Genomic DNA, 11386 nt, shown 5'->3' with positions numbered 1-11386 from the left:
ATGTCTACAGCCCCCTCTGGGAAGTTTTGGGGAAAGGCGTCTTTAGGAATCTGAGAAACCAGCTGGCATTCTTTTTATCAGGCAAACTTTTATCAGGCAAACTCTCGAAGGCAGGACAGTCGCACCAACCTCAGCAAAGCCTGTAGAAGCCACCTCTTTCTTCCACACCATACTGCAAAACACTCTTTGGACCCATTCAAACCATACATTTCATTGGTTTTGCAAGCTAACTTTTAATATTAGTCCCCTTCCAGGTCATGATCTGAAGGCAAATGATACCACGATCTTGCTGGGTAGGGTTGGGAGAGACCCATCTTTGAAATCCTTGAGAGCCATTGCCAGTCAGCATAGTCTTCTTCCTCTTTTGCGATGATTCGTAGCCGAGTAAGATTGTCTTCCATGAACACAGCCTTTACAGTGAGTCCGTAAGTGACTGTGGAGGCCAGTTCTGGATCCACACGTCCTTCCACATCGGAGACATAGGTTTCCGGGTGGGAGTTGATCGTGGTGAGGGTTTGCCAAGCGTGCCTTCCTCTTAGCACTTTTCTTGTCCTGAGTTTGAGCATCTTACTTCCTGACAGTAAGAGCTGTTCGACAGTGGACAGCTGCCAAGGAGTGTGGTGGAGTCTCCTTCTTTGGAGGTCTTTAAGCAGAGGCTTGACAACCATATGTCAGGAGTGCTCTGATGGTGTTTCCTGCTTGGCAGGGGGTTGGACTCGATGGCCATTGTGGTCTCTTCCAACTCTATGATTCTATGATTCTATCTTCAAAACCCATGACACCTTTAGTAAAGGCTGTTCTCCAATTGGAGCACTTGCAGACCTGTGTTTCCCAATTGTCAGTGTTTATACTACGTTTTTTAAAGATTTGCCTTGAAAGAGTCTTTAAACCTCTTTTGTTGACCACCAGCATTACGCTTTCCATTTTTAAGTTTGGAACAGAGTAGTTGCTTTGGAAGGTGATAAACAGGCATTGGCACAACATGACCAGTCCAACGAAGTTGATGTTGAAGAATCATTGCTTTGACACTGGTGATCTTTGCTTCTTCCAGTACCCTTTCATTATGGTATGACTTTGATCTTAATCCAGTTTCTATATATTGGGAAGAATATATCTAACTATAACAGCAAAAACTATTAGTCTTGTTTACCTGAGTTGGAAGAGCTGGACCATAAAGAAGGCTGATCGCCGAAGAATTGATGCTTTTGAATTATGGTGCTGGAGAAGACTCTTGAGAGTCCCATGGACTGCAAGAAGATCAAACGCATCCATTCTTAAGGAAATCAGCCCTGAGTGCTCACTGGAAGGACAGATCGTGAAGCTGAGGCTCCAGTACTTTGGCCACCTCATGAGAAGAGAAGACTCCCTGGAGAAGACACTGATGCTGGGAAAGATGGAGGGCACAAGGAGAAGGGGGCGACAGAGGACGAGATGGTTGGACAGTGTTCTCGAAGCTACAAACATGAGTCTGTCCAAACTGCGGGAGGCAGTGAAAGACAGAGGTGCCTGGCGTGCTCTGGTCCATGGGGTCACGAAGAGTCGGACACGACTAAACGACTAAACAACAACAACAACAACAACCTGAGTTCAGCAATTCAACATCAGACCAAAATACTATATATCGGCTATAGTTTGGCACTTAGTAAATGCTTCCTAAAAGGGAAAGGAAACACTGTACAGATGAATGCAAAAGTTTTTATTTGAGAGAGAAAATTCTTGAATAATGGAATCTAGCAAGTAAAATTGCTTCATATCAGGAACAAATTATCATTATTTTCCTAGTAGCAGTAGACTCCTTCAGAAATATGAGGTCAGTAAAATTTAGCTCTAATACTGATTAGATTAATACTTTGTTGGGGAATCACTGTTTTTATATTTGTGTATCAGCTATGGAAACCTTACTGATATGTTTCACATCAGGAATAATTAATAGTGACAAGCTAAAATTAAACCCTCTTACAAACTTAGTGCTAAACTTCTGGCATTTTGAAGGGCAGCCCCTACGCCTGGAGATGCCGGAATCACAGTTTGTGTCTGTATCCCTGTCCCTATACAGTGGTACCTCGGGTTAAGTACTTAATTCGTTCCGGAGGTCCGTTCTTAACCTGAAACTGTTCTTAACCTGAAGCACCACTTTAGCTAATGGGGCCTCCTGCTGCCGCTGCGCCGCCTGAGCACGATTTCTGTTCTCATCCTGAACCAACGTTCTTAACCCGAGGTACTACTTCTGGGTTAGCGGAGTCTGTAACCTGAAGCGTATGTAACCCGAGGTACCACTGTATCTGGTTTTACTGATAATATGTTCCGACAAATGCTTAAATTCAGCTAAAGTAATAGTACAAACCTATGCATGTCTGCTCTGAAGTATGTGCCATTGATTCCAATAGGAATTACTCTCAAGTAAGCATTCTTAGGGACATGGGTGGCACTGTGGGTTAAACCACAGAGCCTAGGAATTGCCGATCAGAAGGTCAGCGGTTCGAATCCCCGTGACGGGGTGAGCTCCTGTTGCTCGGTCCCTGCTCCTGCCAACCTAGCAGTTCAAAAGCACGTCAAAGTGCAAGTAGATAAATAGGTACCGCTCCAGCAGGAAGGTAAACGGCGTTTCCATGCGCTGCTCTGGTTTGCCAGAAGTGGCTTAGTCATGCTGGCCACATGACCCGGAAGCTGTATGCCGGCTCCCTCGGCCAATAAAGCGAGATGAGTGCCGCAACCCCAGAGTCGGCCACGACTGGACCTAATGGTCAGGGGTCCCTTTACCTTTACCTTTAAGCATCCTTAGGTTTGCAGCCTCAGTATTGTACTTATGCAACCCTTGTGATAGATGTTAATACAGATTGGCTGAATGGTGTCAGAGTCTTTTACTAACAGCAAGCAGACAATGGAAATTGCTTTTTAAAACAATTTTTAATTCCAAGCCTTTGAGATGGTCCAGGCTAGGCATTCAAACACATAAATTGAATCTGGTTGCCATGATAATAGATGACTGTTGCTGCTTTCTGTCTCATATTATTACTATTCCTATTATTATTTTATATTTTGCAAACTAAAATTGCCAATTTGATACTTGAACTGCGCAGTAACTCACAATAGGTACAATCCAGTACTGTTGAAATAATTTGTGGGTTTGCCATTCATTCGAGTTTATCCCATTTTTGTTACCTTGAAAGGCTTTAGTGTTTTTATACAATTTTCCGTGGTTTTATATGGCAGACACACTGGGAGACAGAACAACATGTCAATCACAGTAATCAGGTACAGTCTGCCTTGCTGCGCAGAGCTTCTGAAAACTAATGCACATACAATTGCTCCCTTTTAGACAAACATAATTATCCTTCTCTCAAAAATATTGGAGAGAGAAATAGAGTCGTGTTACTAATGAAACCACGTCTACTCAGCAAAAAGTCTGGGAAGTGGTGCTCTACCCAATATTTCTTGTTCTGATATAGGTGTGACACCTCTTTCAGAAATTTAATTGTTTAGATTTTAAGCCCATCCTCAACTCAGGGCCACTTTACTTTCTTACTCCTGCCCACCCTCTTTGAGGAAGCCCTGGGGCAAGTAGATGGGGCATGCCATCCATGAGTGTGATGCCACTGGGGTCGAGGAACAGGAGGTGGCAAGCACCCAGAAGTGGTTAGCATCCAGCAGTGGTTAGCGCTGGGTGCCAGGCAGCAGTGACGGGCAGGAGATGGGAGATGGCCCCTGGCCCCTCCCTAGAACTTCGGGAGGAGAGTGATTTGATCAGTGCTAGCAATGATGTAGTGCAGTTGAATGAACTGAACTACAGTGGTACCTCGGGTTAAGTACTTAATTTGTTCCGGAGGTCCGTACTTAACCTGAAACTGTTCTTAACCTGAAGCACCACTTTAGCTAATGGAGCCTCCTGCAGCTGCTGCGCCGCAGGAGCACGATTTCTGTTCTCATCCTGAAGCAAAGTTCTTAACCTGAAGCAATATTTCTGGGTTAGCGGAGTCTGTAACCTGAAGTGTATGTAACCTGAAGTGTATGTAACCTGAGGTACCACTGTAGTTAAAAAATCTCTGAAGTACATCTGAGAGTAATTCTCCTAATTACAGGGTAAACCAAAGGTGAATTGTGTTCATTTTGGGGTAGCAGTTTGAATGATTTCAAGTTCATCTTCATATTCACACACAGAGAGGGGGGGGCCTCACAGCTTTTATGTAAAAAAAAAAAAGGCTATATATAAGAAAGTTAGAAAGCAAAATGTGGAGGCAACGATCTAAGGCTTATTCGGCAGATGCAAAGTTGCTGCTGCTGCTAGTCATTTAATCACTGCTGCTGAGCAATCAGAAGGAAGGAGTGTGAGGCATTTCCCGTATCTTTCTCGCTGAAGAGATTCGCTCTGTTCTAACAGGAGCAGCTGGCAGCAAGAAGTACAGGCAAAGGAACAAAGCAAACAATGCCTTGTGCCTTTAACAGCTGTTTGACTGGTGTTAGTGACTTGTGGAAGTCAGTTGGTAGTTCACCACACCTCAACCAGTGTGATATAACAGCAGAAGATGCAAAAGCCCAGCAGATATTTCAGAGATTTCCTTTTCCTAGCAGACAGCTTCTTCCAGAGTCCCTGGTTAACAGAAAAACTCCTCTTCTGCACAGTTCAAAGTAATAAAGTGATTTTCATTTTCAGACACAAGACAATCTACTACTATCTACTATATTCTTTTTTTAAAAAAGTTTTTATTTATACTTTTCAAGTTTATACATTTGATTAGTTTTACAATCAATTTAACATTTCAAAATTTGACTTCCTTCCCCTTCTTTCTGCGGTTCCTTAAATTTATTTTTTAATATGTTCTGCATATCGAAGTTCATTAAATTTGCTCCTTTAATTACCTACTTTAAATATATACTCCTGTGGAACTGCAGGTTATTGCAATAATGCAACTAATGTTTTTATCTGTTTACAATTTATCTGTAAATATTCAATAAACCATTTCCATTCTTTTATTTCATATAAAAAAAGTTTGTTATCTTGATTTCTTATTCTTCCTGTAAGTTTCACCATTTCTGCATATTCCGTGAGTTTTTGTATCCATTCTTCCTTTACTGGGACTTCTGCTTCTTTCTACTTTGGGACAAGTAGCATTCTTGCTGCTGTAGCAGCATGCATAAATAAATTTCTATACAATTTAGTCTACTATATATATATCTGGTCTTTGAAGTATAGATACATATGGACAGAAAGATCCAGTAACAGAATCACCATGCTAGCTAACACTGCTGTGTAAAACCCACAGCCTCTTCCCCTGACTCTCACAGATTCAGAATCAGACCCTGGCAGCATCAGGACATGCAACAAGACAGGATGCTACCATGTTGAAAACAATGCCCTACAGCAGGGACGTCCAACTCCCAAGAGACTGCAATCTACTCACAGAAAAAAACAACTAGCGGTGATGTACCCCTTTTGAGGGGGGCGATTGTTGAGCTTTTTTTAGGGAGGAAAGTTCCGTTTTGGGGGATTCAGGCAAAATTTCAGCTATTATACCTAGTAAAAAGGCTTCTGGTTTTATAACAGATGTATTTTTAAACATTTTCTTTAATTCATCATATATCATTTCCCTTTACCAATGTGCATGTCCACACATGTGGTAGAAAGTACCCTCATTCTCTTTTCATTTCCAACACAGTTTTGAACTTGTTTTGTACATTTTAGCAATTTTACTCAGTGTGGGATACTAACGATACATCATTTCAACGAACAGCATGCAGTAAACAAATTCTTCCCTTTTAGTGGAAAACTCCACAGCACTTCTGGACGAAGCAGGGCAAGGTGAAGAAGAAGGGACAGTCTCAAGTGTGATTGCTCAATAGTGATTTAAATCATGTTTTGTTTTGTTTTGATATTAGAGAGTTGGAAAAGGCTGCAAAAAGAAACAAAACAAATGCAAGCCATCAGGGTCTTTTAAAGCTAGCTCAGTGGCACTCTCTGCAGCTAATTACTGAAGTCTGATATTTCTCTGTTAGCCACTGAGGACAGCTAAATGTGTTTGTCTTGACACCTCCCGAGTTTTGAGGGTCTCTGCTAATCCTGTGGTGGCAAAATTCTCACTTCCCTGAATCCTCAATGATAACATCCCTAATGATCACACTAATCACAGCACCTTGTTCTATATATGCAGCATTTTTGCAACAATCAAACTTGATAACAGCTCTTAGCCCCCGACCGATATCCCTGTGATATCACCTTGCTAAAATAAAAAGCTGCTACGAAACAGGGACTAATGAATACATCTTGATGAAATCTATGATTCTGAGTCAGTTCTTCCCAGAGGCTGCTGGGATGACTTTATGACTCCGAAATTGTGGGTTGCACCAAGAAAAAGTGAAATTGCGGAACGTTGATCATTCACCTCTTCTCATTATAATTCAGGCTGCATATTCACAAAACCTGTAGGCACCTCAGCATTTGAGATAATTTGTGTATAGCCGAGTCTCCTTCTCTCGCCTTTATTAATTTCCTGGTCTCAGTCTAGGTTACAATACTGAGCAGGCCTCACACTTCCCTTTTCCTAATGTCTACCTTTCTAGATCCTGAAATACAGACCATAGCTGTCAACAGAGGCCAACCAGAGAATATTGAGAAGCAAAGCAGCTAGTAAGCCTGATCTTTACTGATCTGTTGCAACAGGGTGCTCCCCTCACACGCAGGAAAGGATGAGGACCCCAAACAAAGGTCTGCCTGCCCTTATTATATAGGCATTTTAAATTCCCTGCCCTGGAGCTCAAGACCACCCCTCTATACATCATACATACATCACAGAAGGGGTGTAACCCAAGACCACCCCACACAAACATCATACCTACATCACAGAAAAGATGGCCTACAACAGAAATTTGAATGTTGTTGTTTTTCCCTGTCTGCCAAGTTATCTGATAATCCCTTATCTGATTGCCTTTCCTGGTAGTCTGTCACCCTTTGGTGATTTCCCAATTCCTGAGACAATGGGAAGGCTCCCTGACCCCCTCCCTCCTTGCAGGGAAAACATTTGGTCAGTTTGGGAGTCAAAATGGTTTCAGGTCAGTCTCCCTGTGATGATCTATGTACGTGCTTGGTTGGTACATTTGTGAACATTTATTATATACAGTGGTACCTCGGGTTACAAACGCTTCAGGTTACATACACTTCAGATTACACACTCTGCTAACCCAGAAATAGTGCTTCAGGTTAAGAACTTTGCTTCAGGATAAGAACAGAAATTGTGCTCCGGCGGCGCAGCGGCAACAGGAGGCCCCATTAGCTAAAGTTTCAGGTTAAGTACAGACCTCCAGAACGAATTAAGTACTTAACCCGAGGTACCACTGTATATAAGACCTTAAATTCTATTGTTACAAAATCCTGAGCAGAACCCGAGGCATCTGAGGCATGGAAATTGAAGTTGCTTGGGACAAGAGTCCTGGGTTCTTCCAAAACCACAACAGAGACAGCCTTGGCCAGTTCAGTCCAGGAAATTGGTAGTCAGCAGGATAGGCAGAGTACCCCCAACTTATCTCCTTAACCCCAAATCATTTTCTGGTGTGATTCAAGCTCCTGAATCGAGAGGTTTCCTACTATCTGCAAAACAAATCAAAACATGTGACAAGATACATATGCAGGGGATGCTCAGGATTCCCAAATCGTTAGCATCTCTTTTGTTTTCTTCGGGCGGCAGGTTTGAAAGTGTGATAGGAATTTTGAGGTCTTAGATATATGGAAATGTTCATAAATGTACTAACCAAGCACGTACATAGATTAGCACAGGAAGACCAACCTGGAACCATTTTGATTCCTAAACTGAGCAAATGTTTTCTCTGCAAGGTCAAAGTGGGAAACCTCCCCATTGTCTCTTTCCTCACAAATCCTGTCTTAAGGGCACATTTAAGATATGAATAGGGTGTGAGCCTGTGACCTGGCCCAGGAACTAAGTATTTATCACTACAAAAGAATGGCCGGGCTCCCCAGGCAATCCAATCAAGTAACCTGCCAGACAGGAGATAAACAACGACAGGAGAAAAACAATATTCAAATTTCTGTTTTAGACCACCTTTTCTGTGATGTGGGTGTGATGTATCTGAGGGGTGGTCTTAGGTAACACCCCTTCTGTGATGTATGTATGATGTATCTGGGGGTGGTCTTGATCTACAGGGTGGCAATTTCAAAAGTATAAGACCTTGCACGCCATTTTTCTGGGTCCCTCCTCTCTTCTGCAGGTGAGGGGAGCACCCTGTTGCAACAGATCAATAAAGATCAAGCTTACTAGCTGCTTTGCTTCTCAATATTCTCTGGTTGGCCTCTGTTATTCTCTCCTACCAATAGGGAACCTATGTAAGGACTCTATATGGGCTCTTGGATACCCCATAAGGTAAAGGGGCAATTTTTGTTTACAACAAAAGCAGCGACAAAACAAATAGCAAATTGATTTCATAATTACCGTATTTTTTGCACCATAACACTCACTTTTTTCCTCCTAAAAAGTAAGGGGAAATGTCTGCGCGTGTTATGGAGGGAATGCCTACGGGTGGCATGCCTACGGATTTTCCTCCTCTAAAAACTACGTGCGTGTTATGGTCGAGTGCGTGTTATAGAGCGAAAAATACGGCAATTGACAACGGTTTATATAAAGACCCATATTAAAGCAGCAGAAAATATTCTAAATTAGGATCACTTGTGCAGTTCATGTTTTGTTTTGTTTTCTTTATGCATAATATACTGTAATACTACTGCCCTCTTCTGGATCAGAGGGAAGATGACAAAGACGTTGGAATCTTTGTATCTCATTTATTAATACACTGTATATGCAGGTGTGCACAAGGCATTGGAAAGAGAAAAAACCCATTGAGAGAAGTTCCCGGGTTTCCGCAAAGTTGTGTATATATATGAAAAAGGCTGGCTCTGCTGAGAACATTTTCTTTTTTTCCCCTTCCCCCCTTTATGATTATTAACTTTATACAGTCTTAACATCAGGTTTTACAATCATAATAACCCAAATACAGTCAAGAGCATATCTCATATGTTTTCAATTGTACCAATTTTTAGTCAGATTGGGGGCAGGGGGGTGCTGCCCAAGTCATAGGGATCCCCGGCCGGGGGGCATCCTCCTTTTGAGTCCTCGCCGAATCTCCCCGCCCACCCACCCTCTTTCTACGCGTTTCTATGGCGGCGACCTTGCTATGGACATATGTCAGCCACCATATTGTTGGGGCCAGGTAGGAATTTTTCCACTTGGCATATTGGCACCAGCCACTTGGTTTTCGCCTACCTTGTAGCAATCGTCACAACTTTGTAAGGATAGGCATTGGGTAAGCCTTTGTGGTGGGGGACGCGGGTGGCGCTGTGGGTAAAAGCCTCAGTGCCTAGGGCTTGCCGATTGAAAGGTCGGCGGTTCGAATCCCCGCGGCGGGGTGCGCTCCCGCCGTTCGGTCCCAGCGCCTGCCAACCTAGCAGTTCGAAAGCACCCCCAGGTGCAAGTAGATAAATAGGGACCGCTTACTTGCGGGAAGGTAAATGGCGTTTCCGTGTGCTGCGCTGGGTCGCCAGATGCAGCTTTGTCACGCTGGCCACGTGACCTGGAAGTGTCTTCGGACAGCGCTGGCCCCCGGCCTCTTAAGTGAGATGGGCGCACAACCCCAGAGTCTGTCAAGACTGGCCCGTACGGGCAGGGGTACCATTACCATTACCATTAAGCCTTTGTGATAGGAAGGGAGGTTGTAGCCTCCGCCTACCCCTCCTCAATAAGGGTATATTGTTAAAAGGATCCGGGGGTGTGGATCCTGTCCAAAGCCTGGGTGTGGATCTAGGGCCATGCCATGACCCATCAGGGACCCTGGGGGTGCCCTGATTTGATGTATGTCATAGAGCTCCCCCTACCGTTGGTTTACCCTTAGTGTGACTCCCTGCAGACGGGCAGGAGTTGGGATATAGTCTGGTTTCACCCAGTGCCTAAGCTAAACTGCTCACATCTGTAACCAATAAAGTTGTGGCCTGTTTTTTGCCCATTAACCTGAATCATCCGTGTCTGTTTATTATACAGTGGTACCTCTGGTTGTGAATGGGATCCATTCCAGAGGCCCGTTCGCAACATGAGCAGAACGCAACCCGCGTCTGTGTGTCTGCAGGTCGCGATTTGCTGCTTCTGCGCATGCGCGTGACGTTATTTTGCGCGGCTGCATGCGCAAGTGGTGAAACCTGGAAGTAACCGTTTCCGGTACTTCCAGGTCACCGCCGGACACAACCCGAAAATGTTCAACCTGAAGCAAACGTAACATGAGATGTGACTGTACAGTGGTTATCTCGAGTTAAGAACTTAATTTGTTCTGGAGGTCCGTTCTTAACCTGAAACTGTTCTTAACCTGAAGCACCACTTTAGCTAATAGGGCCTCCCACTACTGCTGCACTGCCGCTGCGCAATTTCTGTTCTCATCCTGAAGCAAAGTTCTTAACCCGAGGTACTATTTCTGGGTTAGTGGAGTCTGTAACCTGAAGCGTCTGTAACCCGAGGTACCACTGAATAATGGAACTACGGGGCCCGGGGCCTTGCCATGCAAGTGTGTGGGGATGAATTGGAAGGCATGTTCCCACATGTCTGTCTCCTTCAGTGCCCGGCCCCATTTCCTTCAAACCCCAGTGAGGATTGAAAGCCTTCTGAAATCACCCCTGCAAAGGGTTCTTTACAAAGGGGCACTTTGAAAGCTCTGTGTTTTGCAACAATATTCCTGGCAATCAGGGCTTCAAATAATATAAGGTAATCGATCGGGAGACAGCCCCAAGCTCCTGTCATCTCTGGGCCTTTACAGGTGGGAAATAAAGATCTCGACTGCCAGCCTGAAAAGATTTGAGCCACTGCTATAAGGATGGAGGGGTGGATTTGGGGTGAGCTCTAAAGGGATGAATAGGGGCTGCCAGGATCTAAGCAAAGTTGGAAAGCAATATGAGGAGTAGAGGCAGCCCCTATTTTTACACATTCCCTTTTCTTGAAGTTTTGCATCAGTAGCTCTTTGGGGATTGGAGTGAGCAGTCGACATCCAACTTTGGAGATTCATGACACTTTAACAGTAAGTGGGATTCAAGGGCAAAGGGGGTTATTGGGTTGTTGTTCCCCAGAGTGGCTGGGGAAACCCAGCCAGATGGGCGGGGTACAAATAATAAATTATTATTATTGTTGTTGTTGTTGTTGTTGTTGTTGTTGTTGTTGTTGTTGTTATTGTTTTTGTTTTTATTATGTATTTTGTGGTTTTCTATCTTGATTTTATTCTGTGAACCGCCCTGAGACCCCCGGGTATAGGGCAGTATATAAATTAAATAAATAAATAATAAAAATTCGCCATACAAATTTCTTGCGGCTTTGGAATGGCTAGAAATAAAACTGTAATCACGACGTCAAAA

Source organism: Podarcis raffonei, chromosome 11, assembly GCF_027172205.1.
Source record: "Podarcis raffonei isolate rPodRaf1 chromosome 11, rPodRaf1.pri, whole genome shotgun sequence".
NCBI lineage: Eukaryota > Metazoa > Chordata > Lepidosauria > Squamata > Lacertidae > Podarcis > Podarcis raffonei.
Note: the sequence above shows the minus strand (reverse complement) of the source record.